Source organism: Schistocerca cancellata, chromosome 1 (genome assembly GCF_023864275.1).
Source record: "Schistocerca cancellata isolate TAMUIC-IGC-003103 chromosome 1, iqSchCanc2.1, whole genome shotgun sequence".
NCBI classification, from domain to species: Eukaryota; Metazoa; Arthropoda; class Insecta; order Orthoptera; family Acrididae; genus Schistocerca; species Schistocerca cancellata.
In genome coordinates this window covers 1227704262-1227720104 of record NC_064626.1, presented here as the reverse complement: position 1 = coordinate 1227720104, position 15843 = coordinate 1227704262, and positions in this window count along the sequence as shown.

The window sequence follows — 15843 nt, the reverse complement described above, 5'->3', positions numbered from 1 at the left end:
CACCAGGGTTGAGTCCCCCCGGTGTGCACACGGAGCGTGCACTGGCTTCCTTCCCCTCCTTGGCAGCCATGTTCCTAAGGGGCGCCATTACGCGCCTAACGTTGGAGCTCCCAACATATGAACTAACTCTGCAAGAAATGGCCTCATTATCAAAATGGACCCAAAAACCAGCTAGCGTCAGGATTTCCTACAACAGAAATTAGATTCTGCTCAGAAATGGTGAAACTGGTAAATCAGAATTTATGAAGTGCACTTCATACAAATCAGCCGTGAGTAGAACGTAAGATAAAAGAATTTCAGTTGATTTCAGGAAAAATTTTTGTGTATGAAATTAGTTGAAATTTGTATAGAACACTTGTGTTTATATACAGGGTGATTCAAAAAGAATACCACAACTTTAAAAATGTGTATTTAATGAAAGAAACATAATATAACCTTCTGTTATACATCATTACAAAGAGTATTTAAAAAGGTTTTTTTCACTCAAAAACAAGTTCAGAGATGTTCAATATGACCCCCTCCAGACACTCGAGCAATATCAACCCGATACTCCAACTCGTTCCACACTCTCTGTAGCAAATCAGGCTAACAGTTTGGATAGCTGCTGTTATTTCTAGTTTCAAATCATCAATGGTGGCTGGGAGAGGTGGCCGAAACACCATATCCTTAACATACCCCCATAAGAAAAAATCGCAGGGGGTAAGATCAGGGCTTCTTGGAGGCCAGTGATGAAGTGCTCTGTCACGGGCTGCCTGGCGGCCGATCCATCGCCTCGGGTAGTTGACGTTCAGGTTTCATAACTAACCTTTTTCGTAGGACTCTCCATACAGTTGATTGTGGAATTTGCAGCTCTCTGCTAGCTCTGCGAGTCGATTTTCCTGGGCTGCGAACAAATGCTTGCTGGATGCGTGCTACATTTCATCACTCGTTCTCGGCCGTCCAGAACTTTTCCCTTTGCACAAACACCCATTCTCTGTAAACTGTTTATATCAACGTTTAATACACCACCTATCAGGAGGTTTAACACCATACTTCGTTCGAAATGCACGCTGAACAACTGTCGTCGATTCACTTCTGCCGTACTCAATAATACAAAAAGCTTTCTGTTGAGCGGTCGCCATCTTAGCATCAACTGACGCTGACGCCTAGTCAACAGCGCCTCAAGCGAACAAATGTACAACTAAATGAAACTTTATAGCTCCCTTAATTCGCCGACAGATAGTGCTTAGCTCTGCCTTTTGTCGTTGCAGAGTTTTAAATTCCTAAAGTTGTGGTATTCTTTTTGAATCACCCTGTATATTTTATTTTTATTTTATATCTTGTTCACTGGTCCAGTATTCACAATAGTCTCTAAAAATGTGGTAAATAGTGTTGAAGGTCATGCACTTGCTCCTTTCAGATTTGTGAGGGTTTGTCCAGTTGGTCTGCCACGAACTTGTAGAAGTTGCCGAGTTCGTGCGTGACACTCAGGAAGCGCTGTGGGAAGAGTCGCTGAATTCGAGTGTTTGGTTTTCCACCTGCAGATAGCAGCTGGCGAGTTTGTGCGAGCTGGCTCTACCAGTGGTGCAACCTTAGCACGACTCGCGACCCGTCCTCGCAGCTCTGCTTCCACCAGTACCTCGTCTCCCAAATTCCAAACTTCACAGAAGTTCCCCCGAGAAACTTAAGGGTCCAACACCCCGAGAAGAAACATTACTGAGAAGACACAACTTAGCCACAGCTTACTAAGGACGTACTGGAGGAAGTTGTGAGGAGGGGTCATGAGTCGTGCTTGGGTAGCTCAGTTGTCGCTTTCGCGACTATATGCATGTTCTTAGTAAACAAGTAAGTTAAAAAAAAGTCGGTAGAGCACTTGCTGGCGAGGGGAAAAGGTCACGAGTTTGATTCTTGGTCCGTCACAGAGTTTTAATCCTCAGAGAGTCTCGTATCAGCGCACACTTCGCTGCACAGAGAAAATTCATTCTATTCACGCATTGTTCCTCATAAATGCTTTGACGACGGGACTGAATTTCACTGTGTCAGTCTGATTGTCTCAGAATCAGTGTGTTAGAATAATTTGTTATGGTTAATGAACATGTGCATGTAGATTATAACAAGATATCCGAATAACAAAGAGAAGTATGTTAGTTCTTTGCATGTTCCCTGTGTCATATTCGTGACCTCTCCGTATGACATGGAATGTTAGTTGGTATCCTCAATGAAAGTTCATTCTCGCGTCCGGCATTCTTGATTTAGGTTTTTCGTGATTTCCCTAAATCGCTCCAGGCAAATGCCGGGATGGTTCCTTCGAAAGGGCACGGCCGATTTCTTTCCCCGTCCCTAATCCGATGAGACCGATAACCTCGCTGTCCGGTCTCCTTCCCCAAAAACAACCCCAACCCTGAATGAAAATGAGGTTTCTTCCAGGCCAGATTTATGATGGGATTTGATATTAATCTATAACGCGCGCGCGCGCACACCCACACACACACAAGCACACACACGTAAGCCGGCGCGCGAGCACGAACGTGCGCGGATATTACCTGTTAGTTCTTTGCATCTCTTGGAGAAGGAATTTTCAATAAAAATGCTATCAAATCATTTACTATTACCAGCAGTGTCAGCTTTGATTTTAATTTCTTCGAATATTGTTTTAACTTCTCTGTATGTCTAATTAATCCTTCTGACGATCATTTCTTTTTCGACAACTTCACATTTTTTTCAGTAGTCTATTCACTCTTGATTCGCTGTACGTCATATTTATTTCATTTTAAGTGATTTACATTGCTTTAATCCATCTTTTAGCGACTCAGTGGAAGTTTTACTTCCGTTACCCATGGTTTCTTTGTAGCTATGTTCCTTCTATCAGTCTTTACCTGACCAACTTCGATGACTGTCCTTTTTACAGATGTACTTTCGTCCTAAATTAAACTGCCTACTATGATGTTCATTACGCATAGTTGTAGTTTTAGACAATTTCAAATGCTTTTCACCATTCCTCAGTGCTTCAGAATGCCACTTCTTTCTACATTGATTCTTCCGGACTATTTTCTTAAACTTCTTTCTACTCTTCATGAACGAATATGTTGAGCTATTGGCTTGTTCTAAAAGGGACACTGTCTAAAAGTACCCCCCTGTTACACAAAAAAATTCGCGATATCTTTCTCTTGTTTCCGCACCGTCTTGTAGCAGATGGTGAGACGTCTCTGCTTACTGGAAACCAGGGCCGTAAAACAGCAAGCCCCCCCCCCCCTAACTCTCTTATCTTTATGGCTCATCGACAGCGTCCTTCGCAGGCGGCGTTCCACTGTGAGCTACATTGTACCACACTTTGTTAAGGCACTAGGTAAACGTACGAGATACGTCTCCTACACTTTGCCTGAGAAAGTGAAGTAATGTTACATTTAGTCCCTCGAGGACACTTGAGGCTTTTATGGCAGTTTAATAATTATTTCAGTAAATATGAATTTTTAATATACCATGTTTTTAAATCGATCTAAGAGGTATAAAATTGTTTTAGACTTTCTAGTCCCTTTTAAAAAATATTATCTTAAGAAACTTGTTTTTATTTACTTTTTAATCTGATTTAAAATGTAATACATTGAAAATCGATTTTTATTTAAATAACTGTTTCGTACATTTCAGTGTGTTTCAGAAATGTAGTAATTAGAAACTAATTTTTATTTACATAATTGTTTTCTGGTTTTCAGACTTTTCTGTGTGAAATTTTTTGTCGATTTCAACCAATTTCATGAAATTATGACAGAAATATATGATAAATTTCAGGTTTACTTCAGTTTCTCTTCACCTGACTCAACAAATATATATCTCTTCCTCTCACGTAGATTTCGAGGAAAGACCATGGAGGTAAAACTAGAGAGAGTCGATTTCAAACAGAGGCTTACCAGCAATAGGTCTTTCCTCTACCCATTGGTGAAAGGAACAGAAAAATGTGGTGACGTCTGTGGTACACGAAGAACCAACAGCCAGTCACCACAGAAGCAAATGAGTCAGTAATGCATTATCATTCAGTGCCGACTTAGGTGGAAAGTTTCTCTTGCAAATTGGGAAATGACAGCGTTAAACAACATCCGACAAGAAAGGCGAGTTAATATTACATTGTCATCCAGTTCTGCGTTACTTTTAAAATTTCAATTCTCTGGCTCATCAGGAAGTCAGTTTGGAATCAAATTCAAAATTTGTGCCGGACAGACAGATAGGAAAGCGATATCCACCTCCTCATTCGTGCCTGTCAGCTCGCAGACAGCGGTGGAATGCATTCTGTTACTACGTGCACACACCCTACCGGAAATGTCATCCTTTTCAGAGTTACGTTTACAATTACAAGCCTCTAGCTGATTCGGAAGTTAACTTAAAATCAATTGCAGAATTTGTACTGAAAAGACAAATAGACAAGGTAGCGATTAATAAAAAAAGTTGTTAAAATGTGCATCGGATATAATATGCAGAACCATTACGATGTTTCAGCGAAACCTTACCTACTTCAAAACTGTTGTAGTTACAGGAAGAGCAGCAGATCAATTAATGGATATTGTGTTTCAACTGATTAGTGCCCTTTAACGTGAATGTTGCCAGTTTTATGGTATTCACCTAAAACTACTACAAATGGAATGAGTCTGTCTCTTACTCTTCGAAACACCCTGTATAAAGGAATTTAGGGTGGTAGATTAAATTAATCCATAGCAAACATATGGAAGCCTAATATTCAACATCCTACACGCGTTCAAGGTACACAGAAAACAATAAAAATTTCCATGCAATGGGATACTGACCCAACAAGAAAGTAACATCAGGTTTTTATGACGTATTCTTTGCATAATATGTCGCACGTATGGAATGCTCGAGCAGAGGGAGAGCTTTCAAGTTCTTGTAAAAATTTTCTTTATTTATTGCACGCGTTCTGGCTTTCAAAAATGGCTCCGAGCACTATGGGACTTAACATCTGTGGTCATCAGTCCCCTAGAACTTAGAACTACTTAAACCTAACTAACCTAAGGACATCACACACATCAATGCCCGAGGCAGGATCCGAACCTGCGACCGTAGTAGTCGCGCGGTTCCGGACTGAGCGCCTGAACCGCTAGACCACCGCGGCCGGCCGTTCTGGCTTTCGAGCTTGTCAAACATAACACATTAACTGTTAGTAAAAACCATAAGTAATGGTCGAGCTTTAGACTGAAGTGATTGCTATATGCGAAGAATGCTTTCCTCAACAAAGGAGCCCAAATGATGTTAAGTATTTATACATAAATAACGAAGCATTTCCTGAAATTGTAGACTAGTGTGGAAGTGAAGACAGGTCTCTCTATTTCCAGGCACGCACTTCACCACTAGAACACAAGGCCCTACGTGATCTCTATGGAACTCCAGTTATCGTAGGTACCAGCTAAGAACTAGAAACGAAAGTGATATATTTGCTTTACGTGATTCAAGAATGGCGCGGATAAAATATCACCTGTATCAACTCGTACATCCATATCCTGTAATCTAATGTGAAGTACATGTCTGATGGTACTTCCGTTGTACGATGTATTAGGGCCTCATCCGTTCCATTGGCGTATGGATCATGGGAAGAATGACTGCGCTTTGTAATATGTCTAACTCTGTATTCGCGGGTCATAAGGGAACGTTGCAGAACGGGATATGATTTAATCATAGGTTTCACTGGTCATACTGGTTCTCGTTGGTCTGTTAGTAGACTTTCACGGGTCAGGTAACGTCCGTCTCTCAGTTCTCCTGTAACGTTCAACATTCTTCTGCAAGTCAAAGAAACCTGTAACAGCTCAGCAGACCTCTGTATAAGTTCAACACCCCACTCTTGTATTATACAATAGGGGCCCAATACATTTGTGTAAAAATCTATAGTGGGTCGCACGTCAGGTAAGCACTCTCTCGTTTGTAGGTTGACTGTATTTCCCCAGTGCCCTACCATAAACGGAAGCCTGAAATATGCCTTACCTACGACAGAGCCTATGTGCTAATTTCATTCGTATCCCCACATACTGGTTCACCCCGATATTTGTACGAGTTAACTTAATCATCGTGACAGGTTAGTACGATTTTGTGTTTCGTTAAGGGCCTAATTTTACATTTAGGAATAAAAGAAAGGTGCCATTCCATGTAGGCCTACTTCACTAATATTTTGGCAAGACCTGACAAAATATTAGTCGAGGTAACACTCCCTTATAAAGGATAACTGCATTTTCTGCTAAAAATCTTAGGGTTCTTGCTAGAACGAAGTGTAAATTACAGTCACAAATTCGTAAGTACATCAACGTTCATGTGGGTCGCAGTGAAACTTCTGTACCATCATAGAAACAGGGTCCTGGTAAGATTTGGGTGCTATGATCGAGGCTGTCATTTCAGTTCGGAGCTTAGGCTGACCTAAAGAAATGTGTATCACAGAATGGTGTAAGTGGCCATTATTGGTTGTAGTTGTTGTTGTTGTGGTCTTCAGTCCTGTGACTGGTTTGATGCAGCTCTCCATGCTACTCTATCCTGTGCAAGCTTCTTCATCTCCCAGTACATACTGCAACCTACATCCTTTTGAATCTGCTTAGTGTATTCATCTCTTGGTCTCCCCCTACGATTTTTACCCTCCACGCTGCCCTCCAATACTAAGTTGGTGATCCCTTGATGCCTCAGAACATGTCCTACCAACCGATCCCTTCTTCTGGTCAAGTTGTGCCACAAACTTCTCTTCTCCACAATCCTACTCAATACTTCCTCATTAGTTATGTGATCTACCCATCTAACCTTCAGCATTCTTCTGTAGCACCACATTTCAAAAGCTTCTATTCTCTTCTTGTCCAAACTATTTACCGTCCATGTTTCACTTCCATACATGGCTACACTCCATACAAATACTTTCAGAAATGACTTCCTGACACTTAAATTGGTTGTAGTACTAGAAGAAAATATCTTATGCACAGACGCATGAGTAAGAGACGCTATGTTTGGTTCGTGCGTAGTTCTGCCACGTCGCTCTGATGTATTTGGCAATAAATTAGTAACAACAATTGCGGTCCGAAGAGTAATTTCCTAATTTATAAAAGTCAAACATCTTACTTCCGTTTCGAATACCAAATTTCTAATGGCAGTACACTACTAATAAAATGTACAAAATATCGGTGAAACATTTAATGGCTTGAGCAGCGTAAACATCGTGATGGTTCAAATGGCTCTGAGCACTATGGGACTCAACATCTTAGGTCATAAGTCCCCTAGAACTTAGAACTACTTAAACCTAACTAACCTAAGGACATCACACACACCCATGCCCGAGGAAGGATTCGAACCTGCGACCGTAGCAGTCCCGCGGTTCCGGACTGCAGCGCCAGAACCGCTAGACCACCGCGGCCGGCCAAACATCGTGATGATAGAGGTTTATTCTACAGCAATAACCACAGAAAATGCATTTTTACTTTTAAACTCTTGTCGGAGTTACCACGTGACCGTGTCACTAAATCAGTCTTATGAAGATGTTCTCCAGCCCAAAGATACGAGGGTAAGTCAATTATTATCCGTAATTTAGTTATATTTTTATTTATTTTGGTAGTACCGTTGTTTTACGTTGATGACGCATGCTTTCTTTATTTGTTGTTATAGCTTTGCAATTTTCAAGCTGCTAGGTTAGTTTCGTTATCGTCGCAGTCCTGTTAGTCATGGTTGCTGCGCTGTCTATTTACACCAAAGAAGATCAACATTCAGTGATCCGTTTTTTGTGGTCGGAAGGCGTATCAGGGGCCGAAATTCATCGAAGACTTTCGGTTCAGGACGGGAACAGTGTTTTGCCACAACGGAGTGACTACGAATGGATTGAAAAATTCTGAAACGGTCGCACAAGTGTTAAGCACGATGAAGGAGCCGGACGACCTTTTACCGCCGCAAATGAAGAAACCATTGAGCGTTCACGTGAAATGATTCTCTTAGACAGACGACTAACTGTTGACGAAGTGGCACATCGTCTGAGAATTAGTCACGGTTGCCTACGAAAGCATCACAACAGACTTGGGTTTCATAAAGTTTGTGGACGATGGGTCCCAAAAAAAAAAACCCACACAGTTGCATAAACAAACGCACTTGGACATTTGCAAAAAAACATTTGCATCGCTATGGTAACGAAGGTGACAAATTCTCTGATACGATCATTACTGGGGACGAAACATGGCTCCGTCATTACGAGCCGGAGAGTAAATGGCAAAGTATGGAATGGAAACATACAAATTCGCCGTGCAAGGAAAAGTTCAAGACCCAACCGTCCGCATAAAAACTGATGCTTACGGCGTTTTGGGAACCACAAGGTCCAGTACTGGAACATTATGGGGAAAGGGGCACAACAGTAAACAGTGTACGTTACAGTGAGATGCATACTGCCAGGATAAGGCCTGCAATTCGCTTTGCTATTTGGGCAGCAACGCCGAGGATTGCTGTCAAAAGGTGTTGTGTTGTTGCACGACAATGCCCGTCCGCATACAGCTGCTCACACTGCTGAAACGCTCCAGAACCTAAAATCTGAAGTACTGGATCATCCTCCATATGGTCTCGATCTTTGGTCCACTTAAACAGGTATTACGGGGCCGTCGATTTGCCTCAAACGAAGCAGTGAAAGAAGCGGTGCATTCCTGGCTCGCAGCTAAACCGAGAACCTTCTTTTATAAGAGCATCAGGAAGCTTGTACAACTATGGACCAAGTACGTTGAAACGCAAGGAGACTATTTCGAAAAATTATGTTCTTGTAAGTTTTCTTATGTAATTACAATAAAATTTTATAACTATCTTGCGAATAATAATTGACTTACCCTCGTAGTACGAGAAAATATACACTTGATGAGGCTCACCGGTATTTAATTATACTGTAAAATCACGCCGCTTATAACGCTTTTATGATTCGCAGTCGGAACGAGTTTTGCTATTTGGGCAGCAAAGTAACACATGATGTCCGAAGTAGAGAGAATACGAAATGCAGACAGGCACTTCGAAGGAGAACGTTTCTGAAGAAGAGAAAATTGTTAACATCGAATATAGATGAAAGTGTTAAGAAGTCTTTTCTGAACGTATTTTCCTGGGGTGTAACCATATATGGAAATGAAATGGGCGATATGCAGTTTAGAGGAGGAGGAGGAGATTAGTGTTTAACATCCCGTCGACAGCGAGGTCATTAGAGACGGAGCGCAAGCTCGGGTGAGGGAAGGATGGAGAAGGAAATCGGCCGTGCCCTTTCAAAGGAACCATCCCGGCATTTGCCTGAAGTGATTTAGGGAAATCACGGAAAACCTAAATCAGGATGGCCGGAGACGGGATTGAACCGTCGTCCTCCCGAATGCGAGTCCAGTTTGCTAACCACTGCGCCACCTCGCTCGGTACAGTTTAGAGAAGAAAAGAATTTATGCTTTTAAAATTGGTACTACAGAAGAAGGTTAAAGATTAGGTGGATTCATAATGTATCTAAAGAGGAGTTACTGAAGAGAATCGGGGAGACAAGAAATTTGCCGAGCGGTCTAAGGCGCTGCAGTCGTGGACTGAGCGGCTGGTCCCGGCGGAGGTTCGAGTCCTCCCTCGGGCATGGGTGTGTGTGTTTGTCCTTAGGATAATTTAGGTTAAGTAGTGTGTAAGCTTAGGGACTGATGACCTTAGCAGTTAAGTCCCATAAGATTTTTAAGAAAAATTGTGCACGAGTTGAATAGATGATGGGATCAGTTGATGGGTCACATACTGAGACAACAATGGATCAGAAATTAAATATTCGAGTGAAGGTGGGTGGAAGGAGGCGTTAAATTCGTGGAGGGGGAACGAGAGATGGATACAGATAATGTACAAATAGGTTACAGTATATTTGGAAGTGAAGAGGCTTGTACAGGATTATCACAGAGGGCTGCATTATACTGACCACAAAAACATCAGAATTATAATACTGCATTAATTTTTAGCACTAAAACTTTCTTCCAACTGAGAAATAAATAGTTTCTATTGAAATGGAGTGTCTTTGTTACGACTGCTGATTGAAACACTTTATTTAACACCTGTATGTTTCATAAAAGTTCTACGTCAATACTATGTCAATTACTAGATTATTACGGACAATGGTACTTTTAATTGTGTCATTTTCTCTCGTTCCTTTCAAGGATGGAATATGGGTAAAATTATTTCTTAAGCGCTGATGAGCTATCTGTTATTCTATTAACGATCATGTTATATCATTAAATTAACTTATGGAAACGCAATCATCCGTTTTTTAAGCCTGAGAAACCACGAACTTTGTTAAATGTCTACATGAAAAATATTCTCACAAACAAGAATTATTATTAATTGAATATGGGTGTACGTGTTTAATGAGATGTGACAAATGTACCAGACGCTTTCTGTTTCAAGTAGCCTACTTAGGTATAATAATAAGTGGATTCTACTAAACCATTACTCTATCAGGCGACGTACCATGAACATTTTGCTGATAGTTCGATGGCTTACTTTTGCAAGTGATACAATCAAGTAATTTTTTGAACATTTTACGTTTGCTGATGGTATGGTAACGTAACATATTTCGTAACCTATGTGTTGATTAGTTATTTTACTGTTATCTGAAGGTCTGAGGATGGTTCATGGAGAATGTAAACCGATCATTTTGAAAAACTAATGCAAACAAGATCCACAGTAAAATATATGTGTCATAAGGTCTGTCTGCTAACGTCCCCTAGTTTCCTTTGCCCAGTTTCCTCTTTTGTAGAGTCCAATTCGGGGGTAAAATTTTTTTCTATCAAGATTCGACCCAGTGACCTCAAACTAGAGCGCCACCACATAGACGTGCGTTATTGATTCTGAGTACGGAAGGGATACAGAACAATGAAACATGGTCCGTTTACATTAATGTGACCACTGCGTAGATTCGACTTCACAGTGCAACAACTGCTCTCAGACGGCAGACAGCAGCTGGAGGGTATATAAACTGCGTCGAATGCACGCGGAAAACAGTGCCGTCAATTTCGTTATGCAGAAACATCCCAACATCCAAAACGGCGCGATCACTGGCTTTCGGGATAAAGGTAGAAGTACTTCCGAAATGACTAAGTCTGTTCGCATCTCGCTGAGGTTAAAGCATGCTATGTACGACAAAACGACGCCTTGAAAACCAACGTCAAGACGGCGGTGGAGCATGATGGGCCATAGATGGCTGGTGTGGACGACAACGGAGGAGATGTGTAGGCGCGAATGAATGTGCAGCTGTTGAACTGGCTGCCCAGATGAACCAAGGGGATACCAACAGCGCACCTTCAACGAACGTTCAGCAGACGTTGGCTCGTATGAGCCTCCGTAGCAGGCGTGTAGATCATGCACCCATTGTATTGTATTGTATGTTAACCATGGGCCTAGAAACGACGGAGAGGCTCGGTCCCCGCCGCAGCCGCAGTGGTCCACAACCACACGACGACTACCGCAGTCCACTTCACTACTCCGCCACTTCACACCGAACTAATCTTTCAGTGTTATTGTGCGGTTCGTCCCCCTATGGACCCCCCCCCCCCAACCCACCAGGAAACATCACACACTCTCACACCAGACGAGTGTAGCCCCTGTTTGTGCGTGGTAGAGTAAAGGTGGTGTACACGTAAGTGGAGAACTTGCTTGCGCAGGAATCGCCGACGTAATATACACTCCTGGAAATGGAAAAAAGAACACATTGACAACGGTGTGTCAGACCCACCATACTTGCTCCGGACACTGCGAGAGGGCTGTACAAGCAATGATCACACGCACGGCACAGCGGACACACCAGGAACCGCGGTGTTGGCCGTCGAATGGCGCTAGCTGCGCAGCATTTGTGCACCGCCGCCGTCAGTGTCAGCCAGTTTGCCGTGGCATACGGAGCTCCATCGCAGTCTTTAACACTGGTAGCATGCCGCGACAGCGTGGACGTGAACCGTATGTGCAGCTGACGGACTTTGAGCGAGGGCGTATAGTGGGCATGCGGGAGGCCGGGTGGACGTACCGCCGAATTGCTCAACACGTGGGGCGTGAGGTCTCCACAGTACATCGATGTTGTCGCCAGTGGTCGGCGGAAGGTGCACGTGCCCGTCGACCTGGGACCGGACCGCAGCGACGCACGGATGCATGCCAAGACCGTAGGATCCTACGCAGTGCCGTAGAGGACCGCACCGCCACTTCCCAGCAAATTAGGGACACTGTTGCTCCTGGGGTATCGGCGAGGACCATTCGCAACCGTCTCCGTGAAGCTGGGCTACGGTCCCGCACACCGTTAGGCCGTCATCCGCTCACGCCCCAACATCGTGCAGCCCGCCTCCAGTGGTGTCGCGACAGGCGTGAATGGAGGGACGAATGGAGACGTGCCGCCTTCAGCGATGAGAGTCGCTTCTGCCTTGGTGCCAATGATGGTCGTATGCGTATTTGGCGCCGTGCAGGTGAGCGCCATAATCAGGACTGCATACGACCGAGGCACACAGGGCCAACACCCGGCATCATGGTGTGGGGAGCGATCTCCTACACTGGCCGTACACCACTGGTGATCGTCGAGGGGACACTGACTAATGCACGGTACATCCAAACCGTCATCGAACCCATCGTTCTACCATTCCTAGACCGGCAAGGGAACTTGCTGTTCCAACAGGACAATGCACGTCCGCATGTATCCCGTGCCACCCAACGTGCTCTAGAAGGTGTAAGTCAACTACCCTGGCCAGCAAGATCTCCGGATCTGTCCCCCATTGAGCATGTTTGGGACTGGATGAAGCGTCGTCTCACGCGGTCTACACGTCCAGCACGAACGCTGGTCCAACTGAGGCGCCAGGTGGAAATGGCATGGCAAGTCGTTCCACAGGACTACATCCAGCATCTCTACGATCGTCTCCATGGGAGAATAGCAGCCTGCATTGCTGCGAAAGGTGGATATACACTGTACTAGTGCCGACATTGTGCATGCTCTGTTGCCTGTGTCTATGTGCCTGTGGTTCTGTCAGTGTGATCATGTGATGTATCTGACCCCAGGAATGTGTCAATAAAATTTTCCCTTCCTTGGACAATGAATTCACGGTGTTCTTATTTCAATTTCCAGGAGTGTAGCTGAGGAGGCATAAGTCCCAATCTACATACAGTTTGCTTTATCCTTGACACGATGACATGTACCAGCAGGATAATGCAACGTGATTCACAGTTCGCAGCACACGTGTATGACTCGAAGGGTAGCAGGATGAGTTTACTGCACTTAAACATTGCTGCTCGGTGGTTTTCTAAGATTAAAGTTGAGTGAGAACAGATGGTATTTACGTTCTTGAGTACCGTGTTTATTATTTATACAATGCTATTGTTGTGACTTGGCAAGACAGCCAAGCCACTATGATTGGTAGCCGAAAGGCACGCGTTAAGCTCACGCAGGCTGGCGTGAGGTCTGGAACATTTATAGGAGTTGAGTCTAGTAAAAAAACGTACGTAGCTTCTGAAATACTTAACTTTAATCCATAATTGGTGAACATCGGTCTGACGGTACATGCATCACAAGATAATTAGCAAATGATAATGGCGCCTTGCTAGGTCGTAGCAAATGACGTAGCTGAAGGCTATACTAACTATCGTCTCGGCAAATGAGAGCGTAATTTGTCAGTGAACCATCTCTAGCAAAGTCGGCTGTACAACTGGGGCGAGTGCTAGGAAGTGTCCCTAGACCTGCCGTGTGGCGGCGCTCGGTCTGCAATCACTGATAGTGGCGACACGCGGGTCCGACGTATACTAACGGACCGCGGCCGATTTAAAGGCTCCCACCTAGCAAGTGTGGTGTCTGGCGGTGACACCACAGCTATTATCGTTTACTCGTTATACAGAGTGGTCCATTGATCGTGACTGGGCCAAATATCTCACGGAATAAGGATCAAACGAAAGAACTACAAAAAACGAAACTTGTCTAGCTTGAAGGGGGAAACCAGATGGTTTGCCCGCTAGATGGCGCTGCCATAGGCCAAACGGATATTAACTGCGTTTTTTTTAAATAGGAACCCCCATTTTTTATTACATATTCGTGTAGTACGTAAATAAATATGAATGTTTTAGTTGGACCACACTTTTCACTTTGTGTAATACTGTAATATGGCGCTGTAATACTCACAAACATATGGCTCACAATTTTAGACGAACGGTTGGTAACAGGTAGGTTTTTTAAATTAAAATGCAGAGCGTAGGTACGTTTGGACATTTTATTTAGGTTGTTCCAATGTGATACATGTACCTTTGTGAACTTATCATTTCTGAGAGCGCAAGCTGTTACAGCGTGATTAACTCTAAATACCACATTAATGCAATAAATGCTAAAATGATGTCCGTCAACACACAAAGTGAAAAAAGTGGTCCAACCAAAACAGTCATATTTCTTTACGTTGTAAGAGGTATGCGATGTATGCGCTGCCTGCAACGGGCAAGACTTAGGAGAGTCTCTGACCAGAGAGCAGTATGTAGTTAGTTGTCGGTAGTCGACAGTAGTCTACGTGAGTCGGCAGTAGTCGACAGTAGTCTGCGTGAGTCGGCAGTAGTCGGCGCGTGTCTGCGCGTGTCGGCAGTCTGCTCTGGTTGGGTCTCTGGGGGATGGGCATTATTGTAGAAGGTAAAGAAGCAGCCTTGCGCATATCTAGTAATGTATGTTAACTGTCATCCAATTTATTTAAAAAAATGCCTCAATAATAATTTTTATAATATAAAGTAATTTTTTTAAAAGAAAGCATTCATTTAAATTTAAAGATTTTATCCAATGAATAATTAATTTCTTTCACGAGTCACAAAGCATAGGCCAGCATTGCACGGAGCTGTGGTAAGAGCAGATATATTCGCAGTTTTTATTGAGGTAAGAATTTTTGCTTTTTTTATTCAGAATACAGGGCCGTGGCGCAGCGCTGCTGCCAGGTTACTGAATTTTATTTTTTTATTATTTTTGGGTTTAGGAATTTTTCTGTTTCGAATTTAACATTAAATGAGAAAAGAATTTTGTGGGAACATTAAATGTGAATGCATTTCTGCACAGAGATTATAAATGGGATCCAATTTTGTTCCGTGGTTACAATAATTAAAATGCATTTAATTCTTATTTCCGAGGGGAGGTTACACTTGGTTCATGGTTCATTTTCATTTTTTTATTATGATTATTGTGGGGAGGTTACACTTGGCGACATCCGGCCAGGATCGTATTTCTTTGTGAATCTTCTGAGAAGTAGTCATATCTCTGCTCTTTTTTACTTAACTGTAGTTTGCGTCTGGCGCAACGCATTTACTAATTTGTCACTCTTTCTTTCACAGATCATCGGCAATTTCTTGCTCTTTGTTGTAATTGTGTTTGTTGCATTTTGCATTGTCCTTGTTTCATTTGTGCTTAATTTTGATTTGTGAAAATGCCGCGAAAAACTGTTAACAGTACATCGCGATGTGTAATGAGTGAAATAGCCGACTCTAATAATTTGACCGATAATACTTGCGACACTCAGTGTCTTAGTGATAGTCCTCCATTTACAGACAATCAGTGCGTACTGATCACTAATAATGATTTTAATGCTAATGATGAGCAAACAAATTCAATTGTGTCCTCTGTTAATTTAACGCCAATTGATGACGCGGGACGTTCTGTTACAATGAACGCTGCCCAGTTCGACACGCCCGACTTGCAAAATTTGAATTGTGAACAGATGAATTTTTCTAACGAAAATGAACAGTGTACTCAAAATACGACAGATTTATTTGATTCCGAGGTAGTGACTAACAGTGCACATCCGATTGGGAAACCTTTTCAAGAATTACAGAATGACCAAATGGTTACAGAAAAGGTGACAAATACAGATACACCAACACACAGCACAGAAA